Source organism: Puma concolor, chromosome A1 (genome assembly GCF_028749965.1).
Source record: "Puma concolor isolate L17-30 chromosome A1, mPumCon1.1.hap2, whole genome shotgun sequence".
Classification (NCBI taxonomy): Eukaryota; Metazoa; Chordata; class Mammalia; order Carnivora; family Felidae; genus Puma; species Puma concolor.
This window is the reverse complement of record NC_141667.1, coordinates 137,251,033-137,266,684: the sequence shown is the minus strand read 5'-3', so window position 1 is coordinate 137,266,684 and position 15,652 is coordinate 137,251,033. Positions and strand designations below refer to the sequence as shown.

At 35.8% G+C, this 15,652-nt stretch overlaps 1 long non-coding RNA gene and 1 other non-coding gene across 2 annotated transcripts in view; one reads left to right on the top strand and one right to left on the bottom strand.

The window, feature by feature from the left end:
• LOC112861609 (uncharacterized) overlaps nt 1–15,652 on the bottom strand; it is a 445,815-nt gene that overhangs the window by 290,218 nt on the left and 139,945 nt on the right. The gene's annotated exons all lie outside the window — the stretch shown is intronic.
• Nucleotides 6,670–6,828, top strand: LOC112861907 (U1 spliceosomal RNA). Its single transcript, XR_015241449.1, has one exon. It is a non-coding gene; the product is annotated as a U1 spliceosomal RNA (small nuclear RNA).

The following is a 15,652-nucleotide window of genomic DNA, read 5'->3' as shown; positions in this document are numbered from 1 at the left end:
ATACATCAGCAATTGTTATCTCCTAAGGAAATATCCAAGCAAATAATTATTTACCAATTTTTCCTGTGTGTAGCCATTCCCAATCTCTGAGTGGTTCTCTTGAAATTTTACTTATTGATTGAGGAGTTATGCTATCCATATTAGGTTTGGTGAACATCTGAAGATTATTTAGCATATACTGTCCTCAAGTTGGAGACTTTCACCACAATCCCGAGATTTAAAATTCCATTCAGAAGTCCGTAACAAAAATATTAAATTTGTTCTGGTTTCAGGCAATGACAAGGTAGCTTGTATTAGAAAACTCTCCTACCAAGAGCAATTTTATATGGTATACAAAATATTACAAAACTATTGTTCAAAAACACTGGAGACCAGGTAGTAACTATAGGTGTTAGGAAATCTGAAAAAAAAGGGAACTAAGATGAGACCCAAATTTATGTATTCCCCACCTTCAGCGAAGTCTCCAGGTCTGTTGAAGTAGATGATACAGCTTCATCAGAACATACTAGTTTTACTGGGATGACTAGTCAGGTATTAGAGTTCAAGGCTTCCAAAACAGAAGAAAGTTAAAGGGAAAATCCGATAAAGATGGGATGCACAGGAGAGATCCTAAAATCTAAGTACGAACTCTGCTAAAATTCTTAGATGACTCTTGAACTTAGAGAAAGTCTAAGAGGTCCAGGAAAAACAAGAGCTGACAGTTTAAAGAAATTAACTAGTGATTTCAGAAGCTGCCCACCACCTGGGACACAGACTTAGGAATTCAATCAGTCAGGGTGATAGAGGCTTGATAAATACTTTCAGTTATACACTGAAATTCTATTAAGACTACAACTTATCAGTGAAGATCATGTTCCACAACTAAGAAATCTATCCCAATAGTAAAGGCAAAACTGAAATGAACCATTCCAACAGCCTGAAACCAAGCCCCGCCGTGCCCAAGTGATCTACCAATAATTTAATTGCCTTTCAAAACAAAATGCAGCATTTTTCAAAGAAAGACAAAGGAAAAATGGGTCTCTACAATGTGTTATCCACAATGTCTATTAATCAACTATAATAAGACAAACCAGAAAATATTACAATGATTAAAAGAAGAAATATGAAATAGAAATAGATCTAGAGGTGACCCATATTTTGAAATTAAATCTGCTAAAGAAAGCATAGAAAATGAACTATGCGAAGTGAAGAGATGAAAATATAGGAAATTAAAAATTAAAAAAAAAATGAAAATCCTTGAACTGAAAAATATAGTATTTGAAATAAAAAACTCATTAGATATGATCAATAGATTGGACACAAGAAAAAGAATCAATGAACATAAAGATAGAATAATAGTAGTTATACAAATTGAAGCACAGTGAAAAAAAAGCATTGAAAAGAAATAGTTCTCAAAGACTTATGGATAGTGTCAAGTGATCTATGTTTAAGTGAAGCCTCACAAAAGGTAAAGAGAGAATGAAACAGAAAACATATTTGAACAATCACTGGCCATGATATTTCTAGGTATGACCGGAAGAGCAGCCCACATATTTGGAGGAGCTTATCAAAACCCAAAAATACAAACACAAAGAAATGCAAAACTAAGTTCCTCATAGTCAAATTGTGGAAACCTTAAAAAAAGAAAAACAATAAAATAAAAGCCCTGGAAAAGAGAAACAATATTCAAGAAAAACACAATAATAATGGAATCCAGTGAACAATAAAATGACACCTTTTAACTCCTGGATATAAAATAACACTGTCAACAAGAATTCTGTATCTGGTAAAAATATCCTTGACAAAATGAAAGCAAAGTCCTTTTTCAGATAAAAGAAGGCTAAGAATTCATCTGCAGACTCCTAAGAGATGCCAATAAAATGTGTCATGCATGGTGAAGGGAATAATACCTAATGAGAATTCATTTGAACAAAAATAAATGAAGAAAACAAAGAGAAGTAAATATATGGGTAAATTTAAAAGACTACTTTTCCTTCTTATTTTTTAAAGAAAACTCACTAAACAAAAGTAACAATATAGAGTTCATGACATATGTATAAGTAAAATATATGACAGCAGTGGATTAGAGAATGGGTAATAGTAAGTGGAAATATTTTATTATAATATTCTTACATTATATGTGAAGTGGTAAAATACTCAACTAAGTTGAAAAATCAAAGATAAATTGTAATACACCAGCATCACAAAAGAGAATATGATTTGAACTACACAGGTCCACTTATACACAGATTTTTTGCAATAAACACTAAATACAGTAAATACACTTTCCTTATGATTTTGTTATAACATTTTCTTTTCTCTAGCCTACTTTATTGTAAGAATACAGTATATAATGTATATAACACAAAATATGTGTTAATCCACTGTTTATGTTACCAGTAAGGAGTCTGGTCAATAGCAGGCTATTAGTAGTTAAGGTTTTGGGAAGTCAAAATTACACGTGGATTTTCAGCTATCGAGGGAATCATCACCCCTATCCCTCACATTTTCAAAGGTCAACTGTACAAGGTACTAGGACTTAAAAAGCCATTAGAGAAGAAAGAATGAAATACTAAAATGTGTGTATAGGTGTATGTACTTAAATGTGTGTGTGCGTGTGTGTGTGTGTGTGTGTGTGTGTGTGTGTGTGTGTACTGATGGCAGGGAAAAAGAAACAAAAGAGCAGGAACAAAAGCACAAATAGGAAACAAACATTAACATTACAGATAAGCCCAATTAGGTACATTGTGAGTTTATTTACTTATATGAATGGATTAAACACTCCAACTAAGAGGAAAAATTGATTAAAAAAATCAATATCCAACTAAATCTTTTTTTCCTAAATATGCACTTTGAATATAAGCACAAGTATAGATTTAAAGTAAATTATGGGGAAAACATACCATGGAAGCAATAAGCAAAAGTAAACTCGTGTGGCTATATTAATCTCACAAAAGTATACTTTAAGACAAAACATTACCACAAATAGAAAGGTTTACTTTATAATAACAACTCATCAATTCATCAAGAAGATAGTAGCAAACTAAATGCTATTTGCCTAAAAAAAGAACTTCAAGACACATAAAGCAAACCTTACAGAACCAAAGGGGGGAAGAGATAAACCGACAATCATTATAGGAGATTTTAACACCCTTCTATCCATGATATCTTGATCAAGTTAGAACAAGTGGGAAAAAATTCAGCTGTAATATCAAAGATTTGAGTAAGACTATCAATCAACTTCAACTAAGTGACATTTATATAGCACATGAAACTTACACAATTCACACTTTTTTCAAGAACACATGTAACATCCACCAGGAGAGACTATGCCCTGAGCCACACATTTCAAAGGATGCAAACATACAGAAGAGACTCTCCAACTATCATGAGACTGAATTATAAACCAACAAGACAGCTAAAACATCCCCAAATACTGAGAAACCTATGGGTAAAGGAACAAATTGCAAAGAAAACCATACATATTTCTAAGTGAATATTAATAAAACATAATTTTTCAAAATTTTGGGAATGTTGTGAAAGCAGTCCTAAGAAGGAAATTTATACCCTTAAAACGCTTATGTTAACAAAGAATAAAGCTACCTTCACAAGAAACTAGCAAGAGTAAACGAAAAAAATAAATAAGCAATATAATAAAAACAAAAGATTAATCAAAAATGCCCAAATCAGTAAAATAGAAAACATACTAAAAGTAAAAGAAAACCATAACGCCAAAATTTGGTTATTTCAAAAATATAACAAAATTGATAAATGCCTAGGTGGACATACGTATGACATATATATGGCATATATACATATACATGTATTTGTGTGTTTGTGTATACATATTATATGTATATAATATCAACTATTACATATGCATATACTACATATTATTATATATACATGTAACATATATTATTATATATATTATATATTGTGGGGAAATAGGTTCTACTTACATAAATGGGTTAAAAAAAAGCTTAGGGCAGAAAACCACCACCACGGGGCAAAAGCACCTGAGGTCAGCTAGTGAGATATTGTAATGGGATCACCACTAACTTGTTATACCACCTGCAGGAAATTACTTTCCATCTAAGTCCAGTATACTATTGTACTTTACTCACAAACTCCACTTACTCCCCAGACCCTTTGCTTCTTACACACACAAGTTAATGAATACTGTCTGGTTGTTTTCTCCACATTCACGTGTGTAAGATGTTGTTTTCTTCACATTCACCACGTGGGTAATATCTTGTGAGCTCAATAAATATGGAGACAAAAACCCCTGTTCAGAGCTCTCATAGCCTCTCGGACATTAGCCTCTCTAGTTTTCAATTTTGTGTCCACTCTCTTGCTGGACAAGAGAGAAGTCCAGACTCATAGTCTGCAACAATATATTACATATTATATACATACATATACATATGTGTGTGTGCATGTGTGTGTGTGTGTGTGTGTGTGTGTGTATATATGTGTGTGTAATCTGTAAAATGCGAAGAAATCTACAATGACCAAAAACAAAACAAACAAAAGAAACTGGTGTTTCTTAGAGTCACTCAGCATGCTAATTTCGAGATTCATCTATGTTATTAGGTTTATCAGTAATTCATTTGTTTTCATTACCGAATAGTATGCCAGTGCATGGATATGCCATGTTTTGGTTAACCAATTACTTGTTAATGGATATTTGTGGTGTTTCAAGTTTAAGGAGTTATAAACAAAGGTATTATAAACATTTGTATAAGAAAAAATTTTTAAATAAACATCTGGGTACAAGTATTTGTGAGGACTTTATTTATTTATTTATTTTTTTAATACTGATCATTTGCCATTTATTATTTAACCCTGTTTATTTTTTTATTTTTTTTTTATTTATATATGAAATTTATTGTCAAATTGGTTTCCATACAACACCCAGTGCTCATCCCAAAAGGTGCCCTCCTCAGTACCCATCACCCACCCTCTCCTCCCTCCCACCCCCCATCAACCCTTAGTTTGTTCTCAGTTCTCAACAGTCTCTTATGCTTTGGCTCTCTCCCACTCTAACCTCTTTTTTTTTTTTTTTGTTCCCCTCCCCCATGGGTTTCTCTTAAGTTTCTCAGGATCCACATAAGAGTGAAACCATATGGTATCTGTCTTTCTCTGTATGGCTTATTTCACTTAGCATCACACTCTCCAGTTCCATCCACGTTGCTACAAAAGGCCATATTTCATTTTTTCTCATTGCCACGTAGTACTCCATTGTGTATATAAACCACAATTTCTTTATCCATTCATCAGTTGATGGACATTTAGGCTCTTTCCATAATTTGGCTATTGTTGAGAGTGCTGCTATGAACATTGGGGTACAAGTGCCCCTATGCATCAGTACTCCTGTGTCCCTTGGATAAATTCCTAGCAGTGCTATTGCTGGGTCATAGGGTAGGTCTATTTTTAATTTTCTGAGGAACCTCCACACTGCTTTCCAGAGTGGCTGCACCAATTTGCATTCCCACCAACAGTGCAAGAGGGTTCCCGTTTCTCCACATCCTCTCCAGCATCTATAGTCTCCTGATTTGTTCATTTTGGCCACTCTGACTGGCGTGAGGTGATATCTGAGTGTGGTTTTGATTTGTATTTCCCTGATAAGGAGCGACGCTGAACATCTTTTCATGTGCCTGTTGGCCATCCGGATGTCTTCTTTAGAGAAGTGTCTATTCATGTTTTCTGCCCATTTCTTCACTGGGTTATTTGCTTTTCGGGTGTGGAGTTTGGTGAGCTCTTTATAGATTTTGGATACTAGCCCTTTGTCTGATATGTCATTTGCAAATATCTTTTCCCATTCCGTTGGTTGCCTTTTAGTTTTGTTGGTTGTTTCCTTTGCTGTGCAGAAGCTTTTTATCTTCATAAGGTCCCAGTAATTCACTTTTGCTTTTAATTCCCTTGCCTTTGGGGATGTGTCGAGTAAGAGATTGCTACGGCTGAGGTCAGAGAGGTCTTTTCCTGCTTTCTCCTCTAAGGTTTTGATGGTTTCCTGTCTCACATTCAGGTCCTTTATCCACTTTGAGTTTATTTTTGTGAATGGTGTGAGAAAGTGGTCTAGTTTCAACCTTCTGCATGTTGCTGTCCAGTTCTCCCAGCACCATTTGTTAAAGAGACTGTCTTTTTTCCATTGGATGTTCTTTCCTGCTTTGTCAAAGATGAGTTGGCCATACGTTTGTGGGTCTAGTTCTGGGGTTTCTATTCTATTCCATTGGTCTATGTGTCTGTTTTTGTGCCAAGTGAGGACTTTAATAAATACCTAGAAGCTGAATGTCCAACTCCCAAACTACATCCACATTTAACTTACTAAGAAATTTCAAAATAATTTTATAGAGTAATTGTAGATGTTTATCCCCATGTTAGTGTTTAAGAGTTCAAGGGGCTCCTGGGTGGCTCATTCAGTTGAGCATCCAACCTCAGCTCAGGTCATGATCTCACGGTTCTTGAGTTCAAGCCCCATGTCAGGCTCTGTGATGATAGCTGGGAGCCTGGAGCCTACTTCAGATTTTGTGTCTCCCTCTTTCTCTGCCCCTCCCCTGCTCATGCTCTGTCTCTCTCTCTCTCTTTCTCAAAAATAAACATTTAAAAAAAATTAAGAGTCCCAATTGTGCCATATCTTCATCAACACTTGCTTGAAAAGGTCAGTTTTAAAATTTTAATCAATCCACACTTATCTAGCAGGGGAGACACCATGATCACTAAGGTGGTTTTCCCAGGGCGAGGCATATCCATTGCACTCCAGATGTGCTGACTGCTGCAATTTTCTCAAATGAGGCATACTTGACTGCATAATCTGTGGTAGTGGGGGACTGCATTCGTGAAAGAAAGAAAGAAAGAAAGAAAGAAAGAAAGAAAGAAAGAAAGAAAGAAAGAAAGAAAGAAAGAAAGAAAGAAAGAAGGAAGGAAGGAAGGAAGGAAGGAAGGAAGGAAGGAAGGAAGGAAGGAAGGAAGGGGAAAGGAAGGAAGGAAGAAAAGGAAGAAAAAATTAAATTATAATCAATCTAGTGACTATAGAGTGATATCTAATTGTGATTTTCATTTTTTTCTGTTGAGTGATTTAAGCAACTACTTTGAGTAAATTTGGCATTTGTATATTTGCTTTTGTGAAGGGTCTGTTCAATTTTTTTGCCCATTTTTGTTTTTTCTTTTTTGGTTTTATTACTGAGTCACACAAGTTCTTTTTATGTTCTGGATATGATTTCTTTGTAAAATATATGTATAGCTAATATTTTTCCCTTTACATAGCTTTCCTTTCATTTTTTAACGGTTTTCTTCAAAGAAAAGGTTTTTTTTTTTTCAACATTTTTTATTTATTTTTGGGACAGAGAGAGACAGAGCATGAACGGGGGAGGGGCAGAGAGAGAGGGAGACACAGAATCGGAAACAGGCTCCAGGCTCCAAGCCATCAGCCCAGAGCCTGACGCGGGGCTCGAACTCACAGACCGCGAGATCGTGACCTGGCTGAAGTCGGACGCTTAACCGACTGCGCCACCCAGGCGCCCCCAAAGAAAAGGTTTAATGATAAAGGCAAATTTTTTTTGTAGCTAAATGCTTGTTAGTTTATATGTAAGAAATATTTGCCTATTTCAAGGCAGCAAAGATTTTCTCCTATATTTTCTTCATTTGTTACATTTATTTATTAATGTTTTTATTTATTTTGAGAGAGAGAGAGAGAGAGAGAGAGAGAGAGAGGGAAAGCACAAGCAGGGGAGGGGCAGAGAGAGAGGGGGACAGAAGATCTGAAGCAGGCTCTGAGCTTACAGCAGTGAGCCCAATGCAGGACTTGAACTCACAAACTATGAGATCATGACCTAACCGAAGTCAATGCTTAACTGACTGAGCCACCTAGGCACCCCCAATTTTTTTTAAGTTTATTTAAGAGAGACAGAGCTGGTGGGGGAGGGACAGAGAGAGAGAAAGAGAGAGGGAGGGAGAGAGAGAGAGAGAGAGAGAGAGAGAATCCCAAGCAGGATCTGTGCTGCCACACAGAGCCCAACAGGGGGTCCAAACCCAGCAAACTGAAATCATGATTCGAGCCAAAACCAAGAGTCAGATGCTTAAGCACCTGAGCCACTCAGGCTCCCTTCATTTGTTATGTTTAAACATTGATCCATTTCAAGGTCATGTTTGTTCTTGGTAAATGTTGATGTTATTTACTTTTATTTTGTCAGAATAAAAATATACAGCTGCTTCAGCACTATTTGTGGTGAAGAATCTTCTTCCGATAGAACTGCTTTGGTATTTGTGTCAAAAATTAACTGATTTTATCTGTGTCATTCCATTTCTGGATTGTCTATTTTGTTCTACTGACACGTTTATGCTTTTACCAATACTGTACTGTCCTAACTATTATAACTTTATTGTTATCTTTAAATCAGGCAGTGCAAATCTTCCTATTTTGTTCTTTTAAAAAGTTATTTGACTATTCTAGGTCATGCACATTCCCATGTACATTTTTGAACTATGAAATTCTACCAAAAAACTCTACATGAATTTTTATTGGGATTGCATTTAATCTATAGACCAATTTGGGAAACTTGCCATGCAATTCTTTTTATTTTCTGTAGTCTTCAATGAAAAGCTCTTATGCATGTTCTATTAAACTGTCTCCTTTAATATTACTAATTTCATATATTACTTCATGTAATTGCTTTTTGGGTTTTTTTGTTTTGTTTTGTTTTTAGTTTATTTATTTACTTCGATAGAGGGAGTGTAAGCAAAGGAGGGGTAGAGGGGGAGAGAAAGAGAGAGAAAATTCCCAAGCAGGCTCTGTGCTCAAACTCATGAACCATGGGATCATGAACTGAGCTGAAACCAAGAGCTGGATGCTTAACTGAGAACCACCCAGGTGCTCCAGTGTAGTTAGATTTTTTCACTTAACCATGAATTCACCCTCAAATAAAACTTTTTCTCCTTCCTTCTTGACCTTAAGGGATTTTATTACTGACTGTATTTCGATAGTTAGGACCAATAGTACAATGTTGAATAGTAGTGTGAGAGTGGACATCATTGCCTGGTTCCCCATCTATGGAGGAAAGCATTCAACATTTCTTCATTGAATATAATGCTAACTACAGGTTTTGGAAATGCCTTTCATCTATTTGCAGTTTGCAGTTTTTGTTGTTATTTACCATAAAAGAATGCTGAATTCTACCAAATGCTTTTTCCTGCATATTCTCCACAGAGTATATAAAATGTTTATGAAATATTTTAACAGCTTGCCAATGTCTAGGAAAAAATTCTGTTGAAATTCTTATTGTGATTGCATTGGATGAAGATCAATTTCTGGAGAACAAACAAACAATATTGAGTATCCCATTCAATGAATATATACTTCCACTGAGTGGCAAGGTCTTCCTTAATTCTTTTCTTCAGTGTTACATATATACATATATTTGTTAAAACTTGTCAAATAATTTAATTGTAAATAATAATTTTATTGTGTGTAAATTCTACCTAAATTTAAATAATAACAAAGTATCCCTTTTACTTTCATTTAGGAAATGCAGGCTCACAGGGAATGACTGGCCAAACACCTAACTCAAGATTTTGGGTTGTTTGTTGGGTTTTTTATAACAGTACCTAAGATGGGGCACCCAGGTGGTGGTTAAGCATCCAACTCTTGATTTCAGCTCAAGACATAATCTCACAGTTCGTGAGACTGAGCCTCAAGTGAGGCTCTGTACTGACAGCATGTCTGCTGTGGATTCTCTCTCTCCCCCTCTCTCTGCCCCTCCCTTGCTTAGGATGTCTCTCTCTCTCTCAAAATAAATCAACATAAAAAAAATTGTAAAGACTTTAAAAAAATTATTTCTAAGACAAACTAAAATACCAAGTTCTTTAGTTCCAATTAATAAGAGCATCCTTTCCACCATTATTTCTTATTTCTGAATCCTATATAAAATAGTAAAGTAAGCATGGTGTAAAGCGATCATCAATATTCTGAAAGTAAGCACAAATGTGGGGTGACACAGGAATTTTTACAAGTTGAAAAAATAACTTTCTAAATCTTATTTCCTTTACTGAAATTTTTGAAGTGTTGCAAAGCTACATTAATCACTTAATGCAGATCCTAATCCCATTACCAATCTCTTCATACAATATTTTCAAAATAGCATGTTAATTTTATAATATTAAGACTGTGTCATAGTAACACTACTAAAACATAAACAATTTGAAAAGTAAACTCTGATCTATGTGTACTGGCAATATATTGCTGAATACTATCCCCTGGAGTAGTCCGTAAATATTTGTTGAATAAAATAAATCTACGAGAAGATTTAAAATGCTTTCTTTTTATCATAAATTTTATGAAGCATGTGGGGTTATGAAGTAGGAAGCAGCAATCAGAATACTGCATCTAAAACATAAAAATCTCACTATGCTTCCTCTAGTGCACACAAACCACATCCATTAGGGAAGCAAAGTTGATGCAGCATTCCACATCCTGTAGGAGACAGAAATGCAATGTATTCGAAGAACAAGGATATGTTCAAAGACATTTTAGAAACTATGAACAGCAATAAGACCCTTTCTACCTCATTTTCAATATGAACCAGTAAATTAATACCAGGCTTATTTCTAAGGATAGAAAGAAGGACTTTGCCCTGAGTCTAATGAATTTCAAGAACCAGGGGGTAAATGAAGAAGTCTTACCTATTACCTATGATACTGCCATGCAATATCTTAGTCACCTTCTCAACAGCAAAAAAAAAAAAAAAAAAATCATCTTGAATTGCAGACAGACGAAATACATCCATTCCAGGGGAAGGGACAGACAAGAAACAAGTATGTAAAATGTATAGATGATAATAAATACTATGTAGAAAAAGAAAGCACAGAAGGATAGGAAGCTGTTTGTGTTAGTATTTTTTAATGCTCCATAAATCTCAGTTTTTATATGAAATCTCTTGATTTTGAGTGTTGACAAGTGATTTTTTTAAAAAGTAAGCAAAATGATAAGGGCCAGTATCGCACCAGCCAAACAAACCAAGGCATCTCTGGGCCAGATCTTAGCAAACGCATCGGGGTGAAAACTCTATGCTTGTTGACATGGTATCTGTGGCTTCACATTCTAAAGATTTAGAGTACTATAAATTGGCCAAAACAAGGAAATTCAACTCAGAATATAAAAGAAGCATCAGTGGAGTTTGGAATTAGAGCAATCCTAGTTTACTGTAGCATAAAGAATCACAGATTCATTTAGAGCTCACAGAGGTGACTTGGGGTATGGGTGCCCCACATGCAAAAATATATGGAATTTAAAGGGTACAGGCATTAACAATTTTACAAAAGGTTGAAGGATAGAATATGCCACCCCAAAATATACCACTTTGGCATACTGATTATTTTGAGATGTAGGCATTTGAAAAACAGCAAATGCAGGGAGACAACTTTCTTTGAACTTCCTTTATCCTCTTATGTTTGGAAGATAAATCATTCAAAAGGAAGGTAACCATCATACAGGTCCTCCCTGCTAGGTTCCTCAATCAGGGAAGTTTGACTCTTCTCACAAAAAAGAGACTAGAAACCCACACCACACCCCAACATTGTTGCAAATGATCATGCCTCCATTTTATTCTCCCAAGGACCCACACACCTTTCCTAAAAATTATTTACCCTACTCTGACAGGCTCTGAGGGCCCCTACACTTTCCCTTACTAACATGGTATTTAATGCTAATTTCTAAAGCCAACTCTGTGAGTTACTCATGTCCCCTGGGTATCTTCCCTGTGTATATGAGGTATACACGCTGCTAACCTTCCATTTGTTTTTCTCTTGTTAATCTGTTTATTAAGGATTCTTAGCCAAGAACTCAGAAGAGTAGAAGGAAAATTATTTTTCTTCCCCTGAAAGCCCAAAGGAAGGATAAATTATATTGGGTCCACTTAAAGAAAAGGAAAGTCTTCACCTGTACCCAAACTATATCCTTGTTCACAGGGAAAATTAAAAAAAAAAAAATGGACTAAGAAAAAGGTAGGATGGTACTGAGGTAATCAGTCCAACTACAATTTTTAATGGGTGCACTTTAATGGAAATTTGCCATCCATAGACTCTCCCTGTAGCTTCTTAATCATATAAGACCCAGCACGCTGATATTATCATTTTTGTTGATAAGGTTTTCTCATCATTTCAACGTTCTAACTTTTACATACATTCTGGGATTCATATCCATCAGAATCAACCTAATTATCTGTCTTATCCACAAAGGTTAACTGAAACTACTACCTTCACCATAAAGACCCTCAAGGTTTACCATTTCACAGTTTATTTTTCTAACCAATGGGTCAGGAAGGGGATAGATCGCCAGCCCATGGCACGTCATCCCCAAAGCCATCTGGAATCATCTTACTTCTTAGAGTCATTTGCTGCTTTCTCAGGTCATGATTTCCTTACATTTCCTTCATTTTTCTTTTTCTGGATTTGCCAGACCTCTTTGAGCTCAGCACAAGCTTGACAGGGTTGTTTGAGTTTTGATTAAAAACTTACAGAGGATTCCTTTTTCTCTACATCCTCACCAACAATGTTATTTCTTGGGGGGGGGGGGGGGTGGAGGTGGATTTAGCCATTCTGACAGGTGTAAGGTGGAAATTCCTCAAAATCAAAAACAGATTGACCAGATGATCCAGCAAAACTGGGTATTTAATCAAAGAAAACAACAACACTAAATTGAAAGGATACAAGCATCCCTAGGTTTATTGCAGTATGATCTACAATAGCCAAATTATGGAAGCAACCCAAGTTCCCATCAATAGATGAATGAATAAAGAAGATGTGGTATATACATACAATGGAATATCACTCAGCCATAAAAAAGAATGAAATCTTGCCATTGGTGACAACAAAGATGAAGGCAGATGGTATTAGGAGAGCAAAATAGGTAAAAAAAAAAAAAAACAAAAAAACAAAAATAGAATATGATTTCACTCGTACACAGAATTTTAGAAACAAAACAAATGAAGAAAGAAAGAATGAGACAGACTCTTAAATACAGAGAACAGGTATTTACTAAGGGAATAAGGGATTAGCAATATAGATAACAGGGATTAAGGGGCACCTGGGTGGCTCAGTGGGCTAAGCGTCCGACTTCAGCTCAGGTCATGATCTTGCGGTTTGTGAGTTCAAGTCCCGCATCAGATTCTGTGCTGACAGCTCAGAGCCTGGAGCCTGCTTCGGATTCTGTTTCTCCCCCTCTCTAGCCCTCCCCCGCTCACACTCTGTCTCTCAAAAATAAACATTTAAAAAAAAATTTTTAAGGGATTAAGAGCACACTTAACACTGAGTAATGTAGGGGCGCCTGGGTAGCACAGTAGGTTAAGCGTCTGACTTCAGCCAGGTCACGATCTCGCGGTCCGTGAGTTCGAGCCCCGCGTCGGGCTCTGGGCTGACGGCTCAGAGCCTGGAGCCTGTTTCCGATTCTGTGTCTCCCTCTCTCTCTGCCCCTCCCCCGTTCATGCTCTGTCTCTCTCTGTCCCAAAAATAAATAAGTGTTGAAAAAAAAAATTAAAAAAAAAAAACACTGAGTAATGTACAGAATTGTTGAATCACTGCAATGTACACCCGAAACTAATATAACATTGTACATTAATTATACTTAAATTAAAACACACACACACCAAACCAAGTAAGCATCGGTAGTTTTGACAACAGAAACTTCAAATATGGCCTTGAATTATTTTTCCATGTGGAATACTTTCTGTCAATAACAAAATTCATTTCACAGCAGTTACACCAGTTTTTTTTTTACCAAGAACATTTTTAGCAATTATTTTCCATTTTCTAAATGCAATTTCACTGTTCTAGAGATCAGCAAGGCTTACTTCAGAAACAATCTTGCAGTCATCAGATATAATTTTGCTTCTTGAGTTCTTGTGACTAGTGTCTTCCCAATATATTTTTACATTGGACATAGTGAGTACTTGCCATCATGGTAATCTTTCTGAGAAAATAAATTTACATCTTTGGTTTTGGCTTCCTTTCTGTGATCTATTCATAAGTTGCTTTTCTCTCCCAACTGCCACGGTACTTCTCAGAGACCCGAAGGGCTGCTAATATATTTTAAAATAATTCTAGATATCCCAGCCTCCAGAAAAACCATACCCCCAAAATAAAATGTGCTTGAAGAAAATAACATTTAAAATCCTCTCCTGAAGTTGTGGCACTTATGTTAAAGCAGGATTTTTCCCCCTTTCCTAATCTCACTTTAAAATGTTATCCATTTCAAATTTGATTTATGTAGCTGCTGGATGAAGGAGCTCTTTTAAATAATTGCCAAGAGAACAAAATAGGAATCAAAGTGTCAAATTCCCTTACATTATTTTGTAGGTAGCCTTAAATACTTCTTTAGTGCCTGTGAGAAATCAAATATTGGTAATCTGTCTCTGTCCATTTCTCTCTTCCCAGATAGCTAATGACATGCATTATACTTCCCTGACTGTGTGTACCTTTCATTTCATGCAAAGCCTTTAATCCTTCTCTTTTTAGATAAAATGCCATAACCATAGTGTAGTAGGTTAAGATTGATTGACAAGTGCATATAATTATGGCTTCAATAGTGGAGTATGTTTTACAGTTGAAAAAAAAAATGCACAACCTTGAAAATAAAGAAGTTGTGCCCTTTCTCTGGGATAAAAGGATCATATCAAATTGGTTCATTTCTTTGCTGGAATGAAATAAAAGATTTCCTATAGCAAAGAACACCACCCAAAAGGCTGCTGGAGGATGTCTTTCTTGACTAGATAATGCTTTGCCAATAAGAAAATCAAAAGAGATAAAAGTAGAATTTTAGGAGTTTGTCCCTTTTACTTCATTTTCCATTCATAGTTCATACATAATTGGAAACAAAAAGAGAGAGACAAGAGCAGAAAAAATGTAACATTCGAAAATATAAATTTATAAAATGTCTAAAAGGAAAAAGTTTGTGAATTAAAACCAGAGGGGTACAGTAAAGAAGCTTCCCTTACCTTGCTACTGACCTTAGGTTGTACCAAAACCCACAATAAATTCATGCTATATTCCTTTAGTTTGGCTATTCTGTTTCAGTCAATTAAAAACAAAATTATTTTCAGATTTTTGATTTTGTATTAAAATAAGAATGAATATACCAATTGGGAACCTGAGATCTGAGCTCTTGGTGAGAAGAGATAAATGTCACCCATCCAACAGTGGGCATGACAACTGTGTGTAGATGGGCAGGCATGTCTGGGATTTGCTTACCGACCTTACTAAATAAAGCATTACTCGAGCACCTACTATACGCCATGCATCACAAGATGGCCTTCAACTCACTGTGCTCGGCTAACAGAACCTCATTGTTTCTCCTTTTTTGCTGGGCTAAGCACCAGAGTTTTCACTAATAATATAATTTTGGATGATTCATCATTTTGAACCTCTCAATGTTGTCTGTCAAGCAAAGAATATATTAGGCCCAGGAGCACTTTTATCCTGGAGACCATTCTTTTATCCATAATGTCTCAAAATCCATGAAATGTAATTTAGCCACTTCTTGCCCTAAGAATTTTTTCAGGAAACAGGGAGCCTTTCGTATAATAAGAGAAAGGGGCATGGGGAGTGTAGCCAGAGAGAGAGAATCAGTAAAAATATTTTGCAACCTCTAGTCTTATCAAAATACTTAGCTGTCATTTTTGAA